Here is a 21,251-nt window from a genome sequence, read left to right as displayed (position 1 = left end):
TTTATTCAACACATATGTATTAAATTCTAGCCTCTTATCATGAAAAATGCACCAATTTCCAGGTAAGGCTCTGCTTCCTTTTGCCACCCTTTATTTCTCTTGCACTTCGTTGCCAGATTAATATTCTCCCAAACATTTTTTTCACTTTCCCACTCTTTTTCTTGACCTCTTAAGATAACTCTGCTTTGTCTATGAAATGAAGTCTACATTCTTTGCCTGAGAGTCACATCATTGTAACATCTGGATTTAAGCAACTTTTCTAAATATATCTACTTTTCTCTACTTGAGACTGTTGCTCTGGGCAAACTGGTTTTCCCACTATCCCCTACAATAATGCTTTGTACATTTCGGCTCAAACCTTTCTTCCTGCTGAGAATGCCATCTATCCTCTACTTCTTTCATCCAATTCTGCCAATTTAGAAGGCCCAGTTCAGTACTTTTCAGTACTTTTCTTTCTAGGAAGCTTCCCAAATTGCCCCAGTCCACAGTAAAACAGGCAGGGGAAATGTATACTCGATATCTGCAGCTATTGCTGTCTCAGAGGCCATGTGTCATCTAAGTACATAATATTGTAGGACATTTCATATTGCTGAATTATTGTTTCTATTTAGATTTCCCATTATGTTTCACTTTCTCTGAGGCTAGAAGCAGTTTGGTATGTGGCTAAAAGGCATGGAATCTGAATCTGGCTGGGTACAGTGGCTCAGGCCTGTAATCCCAGCACTTTGGGAGGCCCAGGCAAGTGGATCACTTAAGGCCAGGAGTTTGAGACCAGCTTGGCCGACATGACAAAACCCCATCTCTACTAAAAATAACAAAAGTTAGCCAAGCATGGTGGTAATCCCAGCTACTTGGGAGGCTGAGGCAGGAGAATCACTTCAACCCAGGAGGCAGAGGTTGCCGTGAGCTGACATTGCACCACTGCCCTCCAGCCTCTATGACAGAGTGAGACTGTCTCAAAAAAAAAAAAAGCGTGGAATCTGGAGTCAGACTGTCTGGTGCAAGTCATTACTTACTACCTGTCTGGACTTGGGCAATGTATTTTACTATGCCTCAATTTCCTAATTTATAAAAATGGGGATAATATTATGCCTCTCTCATCTACTTACTTTGAGGATTAAATGAGTTAATATATGTAAAGTGCTTAGAAGAGTGTTGGAACATAGAGAACTTTGTAAACACTAGCTATTCTTCTCCCTCATAGACTCCCCTGTATAGAGCTATATAGACAGAAAGAGAGAAAGATAAAGCCATATTAGACAACGGTTTTTCAGATAAATCTATATATACAGAAGGATAGTTGATCAACTAACCAGTCAGTTTGGAGAATATAAAAATATCATGTTTCAAGCATACAAATAAGCATTTTTTCTCCCTGTGGCTCAGTTTTATGCCTGAATTATGCCTAGTGTGGCTCCAGCATGGGCAGCAGACTTATTTTCAGTCAAGACTTTGCCTAAAACAGAAATGCCCATTTTTGGTTGAACATCTTTTCACACTTGAGACCTACATAGTCCCTAGATGGCAATGCTGAGCCTATATGAAAGAGGGCTTTGTATTACATTTGTGTGTAGTTTGGAAGCAGGCTCTAGGACTTTTCCCATGGATAATCTTTCCAGAGTTAGGAAAAAAATGGAAGAGAGAAAAAAGAAAAAAAAAGAAAAAGCACTCTTAAATAATGGAGATATGAAAGGCACATTTGTAGGCAAATTGTCAGTGTTTTAAGTGAATTTTTGTTTTAAAGATACACAGACTACAAAATATTACATGAAAACCCATATATTTAAATCTTTTAAAACACTGAAATGAAAGTATAGCTTCGTAATATAATAACCATACTGTATCATGAAACATATATGTGAAGAAGAGATAAGCAGTTGCCAGTACCACGGAGAAGTTAGGTGTAAAACTTGAGGAGAGAGAAGTCCCAGAGACAGACATGTGCTAAATATCAAGAGGGTGGAGATAGTCAAGGACCTGCAGGAATCATGGCCTTCTGGAGCAGAGGAAGAGAAAGTGCATCACATGGATTTTGCTCCACTTTTTTTGCATTCTGATCCATTCCTCACCAAGCTCAGAAGGTCCAGTTTGTTCGAGAGGAGTTCACTGGAGAGAACCAAGAGAGATCAATACCCTTTATGCTCCCTGGAGCTCATCAATGCCTGATTTTATGGTCTTATGAGCTTCACACTGGTGATCCTTGGGAATCTACATTAATTCCTAGGAATCTAAAGTAAGCATTGTGATTTTGCAGTTATACATGCAAAGTATGAAAATATAACAGAAATTTCCATATGGTACAAAGTGTTGAAAGCCTCATAGTGTGTGCAATTCTAAGTAATTTTTGATTATATATAAAAAAAAGCGTTCGAGAAAAGTTGAGTACTGCAGACTCTCTCCTTTTCTTGCCTGAAGTTGATAATACCTCTGCCACTCATCTCTGAGAATCCTATGCCTTCAGTCATTAACTCATTCAAATAGTCAGTGGATATGTAATGAGCACCTATCCTATCCCCTGCACTGGGCAGTGGGGGATAGAGTGATAAGAAAGTCATCACTGCCCTGCTCAGGGGTTAAAATCAGACAAAAACTTCCGTAAATAATTTACAATTGCGACGGAGACTATGAAGGGAGAAGTTCAGGGTATCATGAAACCATGAAAACAATGGTGTGCTCATTAAAAGCATCAAATTAGAAGCAATGCAGGAAAACTTTATTGTTCTCCAAGCTCTCAACATAGTTTAGGTAAATCTACTAAACAATTTAACTGAAGATGTGTTTCAACTCATATCAAGCCTTTAAGAAAGGGTTGTCTTCCTGTCCCTTATATACTGCAATCAAGCAAAGTTCCAAGGTCACTTCTGTTAGTTACACTAATGGAACTACAACCTTGTTTTCTTTCTTTTCACATTAAATTCTCCCACAGGAAGGCAGAAAGGCATATTTAAAGGAAAGAATTTGCAGAATTCTGGTTTAGAATCCTGACTCTACCACTCTGATTCTATATAATTTTTTAAAAATTACTCTCTCTGACCTTCAGTTTTCTCCTTTAGAAAATTGGTACCATAATAATTCCTTCCAGGGTTGTTATACTATTAGAAATAAAGTTTTGTAAAGCACTGGCACACTGTCTGTTGCATAAAGCTCTTAATAAATAGCATATATTAGTATCATTGCTGAGACAGAAAAGCCTCATTTTTGAACAAATGTGCTAAACTGTTCTATCTCGAAAGATGAAGTACCTACTACCATCCAATGTGATCAACTAAAATACCAACAATAACAATTGAAATAGTAAAATTTAATAATCATGTTTAGAGTTTGATATTATATTATTTCTGGTATTTTTACCAATTTTACCTGTCTTACTAGAATGAAATTTGAGAATCGTATGTAAAATTAATTAGAGTTAACTCACAATACATAATTACAAGTAACTTGAATTCATACAGGACATCCTTTTTTCTCATAAATTAAAAGTTTACTCTTAGATATGGAAAAAATTTAAAAAGAAATTTCATTATCAGAAGAAGGAAGAATACATATGTGGTAAATGAAGTCTTGATGAATTTAACCATCTCTTTCCACTGAAAATGCCTATTGCTGTGGCTAGACAGATTGCATATACAGTCCGTTATCAATCATCACAATAATCTTCAAAGTAGTGTAAGGGGATTTCCAGTCGCTGCTTCTAATTATTCCAGAGCTGGGAGGTTGGGGACTTGCACTTCTCTCGTCACCCTTCACTCACTCTTCAAGATCGCGGATAATTGCCTCGCCTGATTGTTGAGACTAAGAGAAAGGACTGAGAAAGCCTAGCTCAGGTCAGTTTCTTTTAAGACCCCTTAAGTGGGATGCGTTCCCAGCTATATTTAGAAGACTGGGCTTTCTCCTTTGCCTGAGACTGGGGGAAGAAATTTAATTCTGGGATGAAATATTAAGAAGTTCATTGTGGTTACACGTCTTGGCCACATCTCAAATTCAGCTTTAGTTTTTTTTTTTTTAGGTTTATATTTTAAACTTCATCTGCTTCCTATGTTTTTCAATTTGTTTCTAGTCTCAAGAGTGATATTACAACATGAATTTATTATGAAAAAATTCAAGTTTAGGAAGGTAACATGCTAGTACTAAATACTGGATTAAATTTTCAGCCATGGGCCAGGCGCGGTGGCTCACGCCTGTAATCCCAGCACTTTGGGAGGCCGAGGCGGGTGGATCACGAGGTCAAGAGATCGAGACCATCCTGGTCAACATGGTGAAACCCCGTCTCTACTAAAAATACAAAAAATCAGCTGGGCATGGTGGCGTGCGTCTGTAATCCCAGCTACTCAGGAGGCTGAGGCAGGAGAATTGCCTGAACCCAGGAGGCGGAGGTTGCGGTGAGCCGAGATCGCACCATTGCACTCCAGCCTGGGTAACAAGAGCGAAACTCCGTCTCAAAAAAAAAAAAAAAAAAAAAAAATTTTCAGCCATGGCCTATTTTACTATAAAATTTAGATTTTTTGTTTTAGGATACAATGCTGTATTCATTTTGTTGAGCAGTAAAAATAACAACTACAACAATAATAAACTCTTCATACTTTTTGAAACTATAGATTTTTGCCCTTGGGTCCCAACAAACTTGCTGTTTATTCATGTACTGGCATCGTCTGGTGCTATGGTCTGAATGTCCTCCAAAATGCATGTGTCTAAACTTAATTGCCAGTGTGATTATAATTAAGAGGTAGGCCCTTTAGGGAGTGACTAAGTCATGAGGACAGAGCTCTCATGAGTGGGATTAGTGACTCTATGTAAGGGCTGGAGAGGACCAGTTCTCCCTTTCCATCCCATATGAGGACACAGTATTCTCCCCCTCCAGAGGACGCAGCAACAAGGTAGCATCTTGGAAGCAGAGAATGGGCCCTCCCCAGACAGATACCTGCTGGCACCTTGATCTTGGACTTCGTAGCCTCCAGAGTTGTGGTATTTTTAGCAGCACAATCTGTGGTCATAGAAAGTATCTACACTCCCATCAGTTATACACTGTGTATGTATAGACCAAGCACACAGAGAAAGACGGGAGATGTAAATACTAAGACCACAATGTCAATAAAATCCTGCCTCCACCTCTCCACCATGCCCTGCCAATAAGTTTCACCTTTTAGGATAGGTGATTTCTCTTGATGTATGTATACCATGGCATGAAGGCTTTAGTAACTTTACACTTGATTGTGTAGAAATGGACCAGACTTCATTGTGCCTGGTTGTATTTGTTCATGACATTTGGATAGCTTTCTCCTTTTTCACAACCAATCAAGTTTATGGATCTGAATTTCTGAGACTTAACCTTGTATTAACTATACAACACTGTTTTAACAATATTATTTTCTATATTCTTATGCTCTGGCATGTGGGACCTCACTAATGAAGGAGAGACTGACCTTCCAAGGCTTATCTAATTCCTAGAGGTAGTACACTTGCCTGTGAGCACACCTTTTAAGTAAACCAACCAATCCTGAGTCCACACTCCCACTGCCTCCTCTATCTGGCTCTGACACTCCAAGAATTAATATTCCTCTGTCCTAGCCACCCTAGCACCAGGTACCAGACAACTGGTATATATAACCCAGAACCTGCCAAATTATTCAAATTATCAAATCCTAAACCTGCTTAGCTAGTCACCTTGCCTGGCCCATTTCTCCCTGTAGAAACCACAGTACAGGCTCTTGCCCATGCCTTTCCCTCTCTGCTTCTGCTTCTGACTGACCCTGGTGTTTCCCTGCGTTGTTACGTGTGACCCCATCCTTGGGAACTGTGAGTAGCAAACTATCTTTTCAATGGCAGTCATTTCCTGATCTGTTGGCCTTGCTATAACTGAACGAAATAACATCCCAGATACATTTTAAAACAAAACTATATCCTTGCAAAAGATTATGCACAACCATTGGTATTTTAATATACTCTCCTTTTTGCAGCTGTTATATGCTAAAACTGTTTTATTACAAATTAATGAGATGATGGTTTTCTAAAATTCTTTAGAAAAATAGTATTATTGAGAATGGAATGTAACAGTTGTTTTCTACTGTAATTTCTTTTAACAGAATGTCATCTTTTTCAAACTTGGCTAAACATACCTGATAATTATTTAAAGTGAAAGCAATTTAAAGCTACCTGGTGGCCTTATAGCTTCAAATGGAATTTTTTGTAAGCTTCATAAAGATAGTAACTTTCATTATAAATTATTTTGAAAATTGAGTTGAAACAAGAATCAAGTAAAAGTAACTAAAATTGTATTTGTATTCTGAAGAAAAGGTACAGGGTAATGAGGACCGACTTGATAACATGTGTAGAAGCCCCTAGTTCAGTGATCAACATGTAATATAATTTACTTTGTTTTATTTTATTTATTTTTTGAGATGGAGTCTTGCTCTGTCATCCAGGCTGGAATGCAATGGCTTGATCTTGGCTCACTGCAAGCTCCACCTCCTGGGTTCAAGTGACTCTCCTGCCTCAGTCTCCTGAGTAGCTGGGATTATAGGCATGTCCCACCACACCCAGCTAATTTTGGTATTTTTTTTTTTTTAGTAGAGACGGGGTTTCACCATGTTGATCAGGCTGGTCTGGAACTCCTGACCTCAAGTGATCTGCTTATCTGGGCTTCCCAAAGTGCTGGGATTATAGGCGTGAGTCACCACACCTGGTTGAAACAAAGTTGAACGATGTTATTTTTCTCTACCATTACCTGCAAGAGCATTAAACTAGATTTGCATTTTGGAAGGAAGTTGGAACACCGAAAACCGAAGCAGCAACTTCATAGGGTTAGGGTAGTGTTTTCCAACATTTTTTTCATTATTACTTCCTAGGGAGTCTTGTTAGACATTTGTTTTTCTAATAATCTCCTGCCCCTACCCCACCATGAAATGTGAATGCTTCAGATCTGCCATATCCCTGTTTATCTACTGTGGCCCTTTAGAGGTCCATGAACCATTATCATTGCTACAATTTTTTCACCACACTGGCATCAACTTTCATGCTCTTGGGGGGACATATCACCCCCATTGACAAAGCATCTTTGGTTTGCCAGTGGTTCTTGGCTACACATTCGAACTACCTGGAAAGCTTTTAAATTCCAAGGCCCTACTCAGAGATTTTTATTTGTCTGCAAGGAGACCCTAGGCTTTCTCATTCTAAAATCCTCCAGTGGGTTAGATCAAGAAAGATCCTCCACTACTGAGCACAGAGGAGCAACTCTAACTGCACTTAATGCTTTAAGCCCATGAAAAGTTAACCGAGTGATATCATTGGGGTATTTGTCCCCTCCAAAACTCATATTGAAATTTAATCCCCAGTTGGAGGTGGGGCCTAGTGGGAGGTGTCTGGATCATGGGAATGAATCACTTGTGAATGACTTGGTGCCCTCCCCACAGTCATGAGTCAGTTCTTGCTCTATTGGTTCACGTGAGAGCTGGTTATTTTAAAGAGTCTGACACCCCTTTCTTCTCTCTTTCTTTCTTGCAATTGATGCCTGCTCCCCTTTCCCTTCCACTGTGTTTGAAAGCTTCCTGAGGTCCTCACCAGAAGCAGATGCTGGTGCCACACTTCTTGTACAACCTGCAGAACTATGAGCCAAATAAGCCTCTTTTCTTTATACATTACCCAGCCTCAGGTATTCCTTTACAGCAACATAAAACAACGACACCAAATAAAATGAAGTGCTGGATTTGTAATTTCCCTTGATTAAGTAACGTAAATTGATAGGCAGCAATTCTTTCACACTATAATGAAAACTTGTATATTTACACGGATTCCCCATGTAGACTCAGAAAATGGTTATGCAGAAAGTATTTCTGGAATAAAAAGAGAAAGTGAACAAAGATAGTAATTCCAGGACGATGGTGTTGGAAGGAGAATGATCCCCTTTCCATTTTGCAGTTGGCAGATGTTACCCCATGTTACCTGGGGTTAACCATACTGACCAGAGCCTTCAGTTTGCAATCTGATCCTGGGAGGGCCAGTTTGGGTCAAACCGTAGTTCTCAAAGTGGGCTGGCCTGTAGTATCAAAAATGTAAATTATTGGACCTTCGCCCAGACCTGATGAATCTGAAATGCAGGGTGGGGGCAATGATGTGTAGCTTGATAAGCCCCTTCACCCGGCAGTTCTAGTGTGCACCGAAGTGTGAGAAACCCTGTGGTAAAAACATGATTCTTGAGCATCTGCTTCTTTTCTTCCTTAAGAAAATGGAAATTTTAGTCCTACTGCTGATTTGTATCCTATACTTGGTTAATTGGTTCTTCATTCTGTTCCTGTGAACCAAAATGTTAACAACCCAGATCTTATTAGTGCAATCAACTAATTTAAAATTTTCAACTTTTAAAAACCACTATTGGAAATGTGAAATCAGAGTGCAACACCAAACATTTTAAACCTCTAGTTAACAAAAATTATAGAGAAGGAAAATAAGTGTTTTTTTTTTTTTCTTTTGCTTACAGGATTAACTAACCAAAGACGTTTCCTTTTGGATCATTATGGACATTTAATATTCTTTCTGCTTTCCTGGAAATATCAAACATTAATCAGATCCCCAAAATTAAGGTGGCATTAAGCAATGAGAGTCATTTGGACAATACTGATAATTGTATCCAGTCTACTCATTATTATTTAAATCATGTCAATTTTGAGCTACATTGCCCTAAAAGCTTATATGTAGACATATATTATTTATAATTTATCATATGTATACATACACATATTACATAGACACACACACACACAGTGCTGTGAAAGCATATGTCAGAATTAAACTGCCCCATTTTCTTAAGTTGTTCTCATTGTTGATTTAATTTTACGTATGGTTCAAAATGGCCTTTTAAGAAGAGAATTGATTCTAAAGCAGAAGTGTGATGATTACCTCTCCTGGGCCAGATTTTATTAATATATACCAATGCTGTCCCAACAGGGAGAGGAAGAGGGCTGAAGATGACAGAGGATAAACAGCAGAGTTCAAGGCAATAAACTTATTGCAGGTGGCTTTAATCAAACTTAAGAGGACTGGAACTGAAGGTCATTCTCCTCCTCTGCACTTCAAGAGGAAATGCTGCTTTAAATAAGGCTCAGGCTGTTGACATGAACATACTTAGAAAATAATATTGTATGGGAATCCAGGCATAAAAACAAAGTGCTGTATCCCATTTGCTATGGAGCTGAAGGGGAAGGCTGTGCCACATTATGTGTTTCACTGCCCATAAAAGGTAATGTAACTCTGCTCATGAACTGTTGTTCAAATATACATTGTGCCTGATGTAAACCATTTCCCTATCGGGCTGTAAAAGAGATAGTACAGAGATGACAGAGAAGTGTATCATGAGAAATTCTGAAGGTCACAAAATTCTACACGCTTTAAGATGAACTCAACTGACTTAAAGCCAAGCAACGATGTAATCTCTTGAAAAACATAAAACACCAATGAAACATTCATTTTGATACAACAGATTAGGAAGAGAATTTGGTTCAAAAATTTTAGCTGTGACTTCACAAAGTCACATAAAAGCAACTGTGACTTCCTGAAAGCAACACAACTAATCAGTTCAGTGAAACAACTGGTCAACTCCAAGGGTTTGCCCCAAAAGTCCAAGCCTAAATATATTTCTTTTATCGACACCAATTTCTACAGGGAAGAAGCCTTTATTAATTTCACTCTTACAACACTCAAAGCATTCTCTCAAGCACTTTATATAAGACATTTAGAAAAGAGGACATGCTAAATTATTTTATCTTGGATTTGAAATGTTAGAGTGAAATCATAAGGAGACTAGAGTACTTTACTGTAACTTTTTAGGACTTTACAATCTCTAACAATATTAATCAAGACCAGTTCTAAAAAGTAAAGGACATAAAAGGGATCATCAGTTATTGCTTCCATGTTATATTTAGAATACAGCAGAGAATGAGCGAACGATGTGTAGGGTTGTCAGAGGAAAGCAGAGGCTGACCAAGGTCTGATCGCCGGACTGTGGAATCCTTCGAGTTGTTCCATTCTTTTTTGGGTGACAGATTTCTAAAACTGGGTTACACAAAGAGCAAGAACATCACTGACTTTTCCTAATCATCAGCCAGCCATATTTAAAATAGCACAGGAGGTCACAAAACAGTACATCTTGAGCCCTCATTTTGGCAATAGTGATGGTTTTGACTGATATCTTTACCTTTCTTCGTAAACTTTAAAGTCATGTCTCACACAGAAAATAAAACCATATACACTACAGTAGGATACATATTTTTCAGGTTGTGGCATCTGGACCTACTTACATTATTTTATGTGAGGAACTTCTTAGATAAAAGTCCTCCTCCCTATTTCTTTTCTTTCAATCTGCCTCTGGTTAGATGATCGTGTGACGCCAACATTCCTTGATCCACAATGTCCTACAGTTATATCATCTTGCTTTTTCCAGGTATTTTCCTAATAGTGTTAAAGAAAGTGTTATTTAGTCAAATATCTGCCATCAAGGCAGCTATGAGAAAAACTTTTGAGGACCAAATTGTTGGTTCTTTTGACTACATGTATGTAGTACCCTAGTTTTGAGGTAGGTATGTTGTGTTATGAAACTTTAGAAAATAAATATATAGGACAATTCTGGGCAAATCATCTTGATTTTTGAAACATGCATATCAATTATCCTGGGATGTCATGTCTTGGTTTCCAGCATTTTTATCTTCATAGACATAAAAAATACATCTCACTTTCTTGCCCAAAGTAAGATATGTTTCAGTGTCACCCGCCTAAGATATAGTTAGGTGTGCTTTTTTTCTTTAACTCATTCTGATTTGGGGCATCTGCAAAGGGTCATATGTCATGAACAATTTTTTTCTGCCAACTTTTTTTAAAGTAATATTCTATTGATCTTTGGCAATTAGACTGATATAGTTATACATCTTGTATCAGAATTCTTTGTGTCCTTTGCATATTTTTAAAAACATGATCCTCTGCAAAGAATACTAGTGGTTAAGAAATAAGTTAAAAAGACAACATGATTCTGAAATATTGTCAGAAAATACCGTTCTAGAATCTTTTGGTAGGTACAAATATTAATGGCTCACATTTATTGAGTGTTTATGCTTGGCACAGGATTAAGTACTATACTTCATTACCATTTAATAAACAGCAACGCCAGAAGATAAATACCGTAATCATGCATGTTGCAAGTTTTATTAAGGAGATGAGGTTCAGAGAGGCCAACAACTAGTCCACGGTCATGCACAAGTCAGTAGTAAGATAGGATGTCAACACAGATCCTGACTCCAGTGTTTAAACACTACACCATCCTCTCTCCTATCTGTATAACACTAGCCCCTGATGGATGATGTATTTGAATTGTTAACTTTCAGCTAAACTCCACCACTGGGTATTTTTCAGGCATTGTATAAAATTGTTGGATACATCATACAAAGCCATTGAAAAACTACATAAGGCAATTATTTCCTTGTGCAAAGACATTAATTGTCAAAATATTTCTCCTAAGAGAACTGAAACAAACACTCTAAGCATGATGGATTAAAGTTTTAAAAGTTATGTTATTATTAGTTTTTTTGTTGTTATTATTAGTTGGTGAAACACGGACTGAACCATCGCCATACATAACTCTAGTTTGAATCAGTGTAACAGTCAGTGAGTGGCTTAACTTAGTTTTGGCTGATATTGGTTGCTGTTTGACTCAAGTTGTTCTGCTACTCCCAATATGGATATGTCCATTTCTTTTATTTATTTTGGTGGAGGCTTGCTTTGTTTTCACTGTAGATATTCCAAAAATAATTAAGGAGTTAGCTAAGAAACTGGGGATGGGGTAACTTGATTTGCCCAGGACTAAAGAGTTTCCCAAGAAGTATGACTTTCAGTTTTAGCACCAGGACAGTTCCAGGCAGACGGCAATGAATTGATAGTCTCCTAGGAGTAGACTGGTAGCATTATTGTATTAATTCTCCTTTTATAACACTAATCTATCTCAAGCACACTTAATGTGCACTTGATGTGACATTACAAAGCCATCTTAGATTAATCCTATGTGGCCAAAGTAAAGCCGACATCAAAGAAAAGACCTTAAGGATAAAATTCATGCCTAATCTAGAAATTCCCAGATTTTTGAAGGGTAGTATCACAGCTTAGAAATTATACTTTAACATATAAAAAGCACAATAATATCTTTACTAAGTATTTTAACAGAAATTTGGTTGTACACAAACACATATTTGTGTAGCACTGAAAGAAACATGACTGTCAAGTAATGTTTTGCTAACATTCACGCCTCAATATGAGTGTTTCTCCTGAAAACAGTCACATTGAGAGGCACACAGCACAATGATGTTGATTTGGTATAAGACAGTTGTTTTTTTTTTNGAATGGGCACTGAATTAAGAGGCCTCCACTGTTACCAAAAATCGAATTTCGTTTGTTTGTTTTTGAAACAGAACCTCACCCTGTTGCCCAGGCTGGTGTGCAATGGTGAGATCTCAGATCACTGCAACCACTACCTCCTAGGTTCATATGATTCTCCTGCCTCAGCCACCCAAGCAGCTGGGATTACATTACAGATGCCCGCCAGCACGCCCAGCTAATTTTTGTATTTTTAGTAGAGACAGGGTTTCACCATGTTGGCCAGGCTGGTTTTGAACTCATGACCTTGTGATCCTCCCACCTTGGCCTCCCAAAGTGCTGGGATTTCAGGCGTGAGTCACCACACCTGGCCCAGCATAAGAAAGTTCTAACACTCCTTTTAGAATTGCCTTTAGAGTCAGATTTACTCAATTTATAGCCTGTCCTCAATTTTTAAGAAATGGCATTAGAAACATGGATGACTTTCCTTATTTGCCTTATATAGGTTCAAATAATTTAATTTTTTCCTAAAACCAAATTCCTGCCTCAGAGGGCAATGTTGACCACCACTGATTATATTCAAAAGAACATGACACATAAAGACAGTTACAAAAAGATGTGACAGCATCTCTTTGATCAACGGCAGTTGTTTTTGAGAAAACAACTCAAATTTTAAAGAGAGTAACTTTGAAGCTATAAATTCTATAAATTGTTCCCTTCTCCCACATCACTTACATTAAATTAGTCATACCTCTTAACTGTCAGCTAAAAAGCCTATGATTTTGGTTCTCATGCTAAACCCTGACTTCAGCATTGTCATTATACATCTCAATCCACTTAATTATTTGCTCAGATACTGAGACCCTCTCTTTTAGCTTGCTGTGTGTCCTCCTCCGAGAATTACTTTTCCCCTTAAGGCTGCTGTCTTTACTTCTAAGATTATCAGCAAGTTACCTTGTACTTGCTTCATGGAGGAGTCTGGAGACATAGGTGGTTGTGTGAGGTCTTTTTAGGTAAACCCATCAAACATCATCCTTTTAAAAAGGGTCCTTTTAAACCTCAGCACTATTGACTTTTTTTTTTTTAGATGGAGTCTCTGTCACCCAGGCTGGAATGGAGTGGCACAGTCTTGGTTTACTACAAACTCTGCCTCCCAGATTCAAGCGATTCTCCTGCCTCAGCCTCCCAAGTAGCTGAGATTACACGCACATGCCACCATGCCCAGGTAATTTTTGTATTTTTAGTATAGACAGGGTTTTGCTATGTTGGCCAGGCTGCTCTCCAACTCCTGACCTCAAGTGATCCACCCACCTCAGCCTCCCAAAGTGTTGAGATTACAGGTGTGAGCCTTTGCACTCAGCCAATTGACATTTTAGATTAGATAATTCTTTGTTGTTAGGAGAGCTGTCCTGTGTAGCGGAGGAAGTTTAGCAGCATCTCTGGCCTCTGTCCACTAGATGCCAGTTGTGACAACCAAAATGTCTCTGGATGCTGCCAAATGTCCCTTGTGGCAACACCGTCCCTAGTAAAGAACCATTGGCTGACACAGAGACTTAGAGATGAGTCATTCTTTTCATAGAGTTTTAACTAATACATTATGCTGCTGAGTCAGATTAAACTTTGAAAGAAAAAAAAACCCTCACATTTAAAGTAAATGAAATATGATTTCATTAATTAATTGATATAGCAAAATCTAAATTCAGGAAAAAAAATGTTGTGCTTTCTAGGTGGAACACAAACCATATATACAAGACAGAAAGTTGTCCATTCATTCTTTCATTCCATCAGTATTTACTGAGCATATACCAATTGGCAGAGACCCCATGCTGGGCAGTGAGGTTACCTTGGTGAACAATAGATAGACAGATGCCTGCTCTCAAGAAACAATGTAGCAAGTTTGAGACATGTGTTACAATACAGTGAGATATGTACCTTGCCCCAGTAGGTGGTAGGGTAGTGCATTTATTAATCATGTTTTCTTTATTTTCTGTATTTTATGATATTTTGATTGAATAGAAAGGTCTGGGGGCTGGGGAAACACTGTCCCTCCCAGATTTACTTAATTCCTAACATGATAAACAATTGCCTTCCAGTATTCCTTTCCTATGTAAACCAAGCATTTGTGAGTCCATCTCCATAACCACTTCCTTTATCTCTCACACACCAAGCCAGTATTTCCTGCCCTAAATCAACACAGTACTAGAAACCCAGCCAACCAGCTCCTGTGTTCCAAAGCCTGCCAGAGTTATTCAAACTGACCAACCCTAAACTGTTTTGCCTGCATTGCCTTGCCTTTCCCATGGAAAATACAATAAAGGCAGTGGCCTCTGTCTTCTCCTTGTTCTTTTTTGCTTTCTGAAGGGCACTGGTGTTAAACCCATGTTGTCTTCATAGAGGGAAATGTAAGTCATAAAAAGCCTAATGACTTGAGCCTCTGCCTCTCCATGTTATCAGTCACCTCTATAAATTAAAATCATTAAGACAAGAAGCATACAGAAAGGGGACCCTATCCTAGTCAGAGGGGCCAGAAAAGCTTCCCCAAGGAATGATTAGAGTCAGTAAAGTGAATACACGGGAAATAAATTTCATCCAGGGATAAAAAATGCACAAATGGCCTGGTATAGGCAAGTTGCAGTAGGAGACTGGAAGGGCAGATTCATTTAGAGTGTTTATCTTGAAGGTAATTGGAAGTCAGTAAATATTTGATTCAGGTTGATCAGGTTTGATCTGTCTTATTAGGAAGATCCTTCTGATTGCCTTGTAGGGAAAGAACTGGACAGATACCAGTTAGTGGACTAGTGAAGCAATGGAGGAAAACATTGACAGTGTTCTGAATGAAGCTGGTGATTGGGAATGAACAGAACATGACAAACTGGAAAGATGTCCAAGACAAGGAACTAAGCAGAACCAATGAACTGAAAGGGAGGAGGAGAAAGCAAGAAGTCAAGGTTTCTGGCTCAAAAACCTGACTAGGTATGTCTTGTAGCGTCTTTCACTGAGACAAAGAACCCAGGAAGAGCATCTAATCTAGGGGGAAGGTTGAACTTGACATGAAAGTCAATATGTCCAATACTCAGTTGGATGTGCTGCTCTGGAGCAGGCAAGAGAGATGATCTAGGAGTAGAACATTTACAAACTATGTCCTAATGATTTTAAACTCACTTATAAGGAGCAGTAACGGCAGCTATGCGATGACCCTGAAAGAGGGAACTGAATGACACGGGGAGAGTCCAGGGCAGAACGCAGAGGAGCACCAACGTGAATCAACAGGAACAAGAGAAGTCCTCAAAGCAGAGCGAGATGGAGACGACAGGAGAGAGGCAGGCGAAAAAGCATTGCCTGAATGCTCTCATTCCTCCACTTCCTCCCAGCTTCACTCTGTCAGTGTGTCCTTCGGCATCTGAAAAACCATCCTGTCCAGTGTCTTTGTTGAAGACTCAGCCCCAAGCATTGCCTCTTTTGGGGCGCTTTCCCTAATTACCCACAGGTAGAGGTGGGGGTCCCTCCTCAGTTATAGCACCGATCTCATCATGCTAATGTCTCCTTCAATGGCAGGGACCAGTTTTCTCATCACCGTGTCCTCAGTCCAATAACAAGCAGATAGCAGGTATTCAATACATATTTGTCAAATGAATGAAAAAAAAATAAAAGTTTGCATGCTTTCACAAGTTGTAAGGCAGTTCTTTCAGTAATCAGTTGAAAATGGTTTACTCTTATTTCAGAATTAATTATAATATGCTTTCTAATCAACAGGCGTTTAGAAATAGAATATTAGAGGGGTGGGAAGACAGAACTAGAACAGCGCATGCTCACACACACTGACAGCAACACTGAGAGCTTAAAAGAGAGAAAAGGCGGCCAGGTGCGGTGGCTGACGCCCGTAATCCCAGCACTTTGGGAGGCCCAGAAGGATGAATCACTAGGTCAAGCAATTGAGACCATCCTGGCCAACACGGTGAAACCCTGTCTCTAATAAAAATACAAAAATTAGCCAGGCATGGTGGCACATGCCTGTAGTCCCAGCTACTCAGGAGGCTGAGGCAGGAGAATCGCTTGAACCAAAGAGGTGGAAGGTACCGTGAGCCGAGATCATGCCACTGCACTCCAACCTGGCAACAGAGCAAGACTCCATCTCAAAAAAAAAAAAAAAAGAGAGAGAGAGAGAAAAGACAGAAAAGGCTAAAATGCTTTGTGTGTGGCACTCTAGTGCCCTTTAGTTCCAAGGCCAACATGTTCACACAGTTTAATACAACACAGCTCAGAAAGTGATGTTTGTTGGAGAACACTGAATCTCTAAGGACCTTAAACCATGACAAGTTACTCTGTTAGGGAAGTCAGGCGGTCTACATAAACTTTTAATAGATTTATAATACGATGGCAATTATTTTTAGTTTTTAGTTTTTAAAGTGAAGATTATCTACATTTTAGAAAGATACAAAATGTTGAAGTAATTATTCATTTTAGCTTCATTGCGGTTGCCTAGAATACGAGCACTATGTGAACTGGCTCATTCTCTAGTAATAGGAGCGCCACATACACAAGTTTCAGCCATATGTGGATAGGCATTACTCAGAATTACAAAATGGAATCTCTTGCCTTTCTCACTTATAAACTCATAAAGACAATGTTTCTTACAAAAGCCTATAAACCCTAACATAGCATTTCCAAGTGGCTACCTCATTGTTAGCAATGTCTTCTTTGTTGGGGTATGCAAGAATTTAGGAAGATTCTACCAAAGCAAGTTCCCTCTTCGTCCTTCACAGAACAGCACGCAAGTACATGGTTGTCTTCTGCAGCTAGCATGGACGTCACTCAGCAACTTAAGACTGTGTTCTTGGATATTAAAATAAGCTCACTCAAAAAATATTCCTAAATAGGGCACGACGGTTAAACTGGCAATGCTATAAATATTACAGGACCAAAGTATATTTTTGTCTTTATTTCCCTATGCCAGACACTGCTAAACCAACTGTGCACACACAAACTTCTTTGTTGTTGTTGTCAAGGAGAGTATGCAGCTTCTTTGGGACTGTTTTAAATTCAGTACCTCATTTCACATAAATATTTACCCAAAGGAAGGTGTCTGACAGTGAAAATCTATACACCATCATAATCCTTTTACACAGAGCAGCATTTTTACTATACCCTGATACAGGTATAAAAAGCTCCCCTGTGGAAATATTATTAAGAAGACAGTGAATATAGAGAGTAAAAAATGTTACCATTATCTCCAGAAGATGAAGTCTATAAAAATAGAATGCCTTTGTCAAGAGGCCCAACTAGAGTGCCCTGTGTTTGAAATATGCTCAATGCAGCAATCCCAATGGAAAAAATAGAAAGTAATGGTGAATTATTTTTCAATGCATCTTAAAGTAAGTATTTCAATATCTTTTATGAATTGTATAAAAACTCAAATATTTTAAGACAACCTCTGAAACGGAGACTAAGTTGTGTATTAGCATGGCTAACCTGAAATATCTGACAGTTTTGAAATGTACTGAGGGAAAGCCACAGGGAAGCTATCAGTGAAAACAATTTTTGTAGCCCTGCTCCAACTTGAATAACAATAACTTTTTAGAGACTTCTTAAAATTATTCAAGAAACTGATATTATTTCCTACAGACTTTTGCCTACAATATGTAAACATCTTAAAACAATAATAATATATAGTTGGTCTTCCATATTTACGGTTTCTGCATCCATGGATTCAACCAAACGAAGATAAAAAATATTTGGGAAAAACCGAAAAACAATTAAAAAAACAACATAACAATTCACAATAATGTGTGTGTATATAAATACATATATATATTTTATTATTGAGACGGAGTCTTGCCCTGTCACCCAGGCTGGAGTGCAGTAGGGTAATCTCGGCTCACTGCCAACCTCCGCCTCCCAGGTTTAAGTGATTCTCATGTCTCAGCCTCTCAAGTAGCTGGGATTACAGGTGCGTGCCACCACGCCCAGCTCATTTTTTTTTTTTTTTTTTTTTTTTGTATTTTTAGTAGAGATGGGGTTTGGCCATGTTGGCCGGGCTATTATCGAACTCCTGACCTCAGGCCTGCCTCAGCCTCCCAAAGAACTGGGATTACATGTGTGAGCCACCGTGCCTGGCCAAAAATAGTTTAAAAATAAAATACAGTATAACAACTGTTTATATAGCATTTACGTTGTATTAAGTAATATAAGTAACTAGAAATGATTTAAGTATATGGAAGGATACATATAGGTTATGTGCAATTACTATGCCATTTCTACCAGGAATTTAAGCATCCTTAGATTTTGTTATCCAAGCAGGGTCCTGGAACCAATCTTCTACAGATACCGAGGGACAACTGTACTAATAACCATTATAGATTGAACACCTATTATGTGCCAGGCACTCTAGTATTTTACATGGATATTGTGATTGATCCTTGCAGTAATCCTTTTTAAAAAGTTATAATTTTTCCCTATGGTACAGGTGAAGAAACTGAGGCTGAGTATTCAAGGTCCCATAACTGCCAAGTGAGGGCACAAGGATTCAAACCCAGGCGATCTGATTACACCCTGGAGATCCAGCAGTAAGCCACGCCACTTCTCCTGTAATTTATGGTCTACTGTCTGAGGCATACTTCAGACACGTAAGCGGTACATATGTAGGTGCTCCAAAGGAAAATTAGAGGATATTTTTGGAGAATATAACATGGGGTCCTAAAATGAGCTGTTGGGGAAGAATGGAGAATAAACAACACTGGCTGAGAATTAATAATGAGTAGGAGTCTGTCAGGCAAAGAGATGGGGAGAGTTTCAAGCAGAGGAGAGGGTATGTGCAAAGGTCCCGAGGCAGAAAAGAGTTTGTTCTAGTAATGGAAATGAAAGGAAATGAGCATATCTGAAATGCACTGAGCAATACAGGGAGAATGAAGGGAGATGTAGGCAGGGCCTTGCAAAACTTATGAGGAATTTTGTATTTCATCCTAAGTTCAGTGAAAAGTAACTGGAGAGCTCCAGTAAAGGCAAACATGATCCTGTTTACATCTTAAAGTTTGAGTTGCTGTTTGGAAAACAGACTGGAGGATGAGAAGAGACAAGCTTGGGGGTCACTGCAGGAATCCCAAGTGGCTGCTGATAATGATTAAACTAGTGGTGGCAGTAAAATTGGGAGAAAGAGAATGTGTTTGAAGTGTGTTGTGGAAGTAGACTTGATTTACAAGACTTGGTGGTGGACTGGATGAAGAAATAGGCGCTCCGGACACCTCATCTCAGGCTTTCCTTAAACCACTGCTCAACTTCTTCCCACTTCTGTGTCTGATGGGGACCAGTCCTTTTCACAGTTAACACCAGTGTAAGTATTTCATGAAAGACAGAAGAGAAGGACACCACAGGCTTAACAGTTCATTGTTGGTGATGTTATGTTTAAGTATATAGTTCTAGATAGTAGTGATGGGATAAGGAGGGGGGAAATGGAGAAAGAGATGGAATAAAGCTGTCTACCCCAATAGAACAGCTCTGGGACCATCTGTTTGTCAAATTTCCCATACAAAATGCTCCAGGCTGTGTCCTCTGGGTGGTTCTCACTCTGCTGGAGAACATTAACAGTAATGTTAATGAACCGAGACTTCAGATTACAAACAGTATCTAAACAGGGCCGTTTTGATGGAATACTTTCTCTTTCATTTTTATAAGAGAAAATAAAAGAAATTGTGTTTAAAAAAAAAAAAAAAAAAGAGCTCTTCAGGAGACTAAGGAAAGACGATCAGTGGAGCCCAGGAGTTCAAGATCAGTCTGAGCAACATAGCAAGACCCTGTCTCACAATAAATAAATAAATGTTAAATATATTAAATTGAATAGTTCATACATATACAGTCATGCATTGCTTAACAATAGAGATATCTTTGAGAAATGCATCCTTAGGCAAGCATCATAGAATGCACTTAAACAAACTTAGATGGTATAGCCTACTACACAACTACGTTATATGGCAAAGCCAATTGCTGCTCGTAGGCTACAAACCTACATGGCATGTTACTGTACTGAATACACTAGGCAATTGTAGGATGATGGTAAGTACAGTTGACCTTTGAGTAATGTAGGTTTGAACTATGTGGGTTCACTTATGCACATTTTTTTCAATTACAGTTGTGCCTGCCTCTCCTGCTTCGCCTTCTATCTCCTCCCCTCTTCTGCCTCTGCCCTCCCCCGAAACAGCAAGAACAACCCCTCCTCTTCCTCCTCCTCCTCAGCCTGCTCAACATGAAGATGACAAGGGTGAAAACCTTTATATGATTCACTTCCACTTATTGAATAGTAAATATGTTTTCCTTGTGATTTTCTTTTCTCTAGATTTACTTTATTGCAGAATACAGTTTATAATATATATAGTGTCCAAAATATTAATATGTGTTAATCAACCCTTATTTTATTGGTAAGGTTCCAGTCAATAGTAAGTTATTAATGGTTAAGTTTTGGGGGAGTCAAAAGTTATATGCACATTTTCAACTGTGTTGGGGATTTGCACCCCTAGCCCCTGCATTTTTCAAGGGCCAACTTATTTGTGTATCTAAACACATCTAAACATAGAAAAAGTACAGTAAAAATGTGGTATTATAATCTTATAGGACCACCATTGTGTGGTCCTTTGTTTACTGTCATATGCAGCACATAACCGTATCATCAGGTATATATTGATTTAAATAGTAATAGTTTAAAAAAATTTAAAAATCAAATATCAGGTTCATGACAACAACAAAAAATTAAGCAATTAAGCCCAATATTAATGGTTATGGATTAGAGAAATCATGTTCCAAAACATATTTTTGGCACACATTCTGGCTGTGGATATTTTGCTTAAAGGTAATCATTTTTGAGACCGGCTAATTCAGCAGCTGCTGTTAAAGATGTTTTGCACAAGATTTAGACTCAG

Source organism: Cebus imitator, unplaced genomic scaffold (assembly GCF_001604975.1).
Source record: "Cebus imitator isolate Cc_AM_T3 unplaced genomic scaffold, Cebus_imitator-1.0 Scaffold17, whole genome shotgun sequence".
Classification (NCBI taxonomy): domain Eukaryota; kingdom Metazoa; phylum Chordata; class Mammalia; order Primates; family Cebidae; genus Cebus; species Cebus imitator.
Note: the sequence above shows the minus strand (reverse complement) of the source record.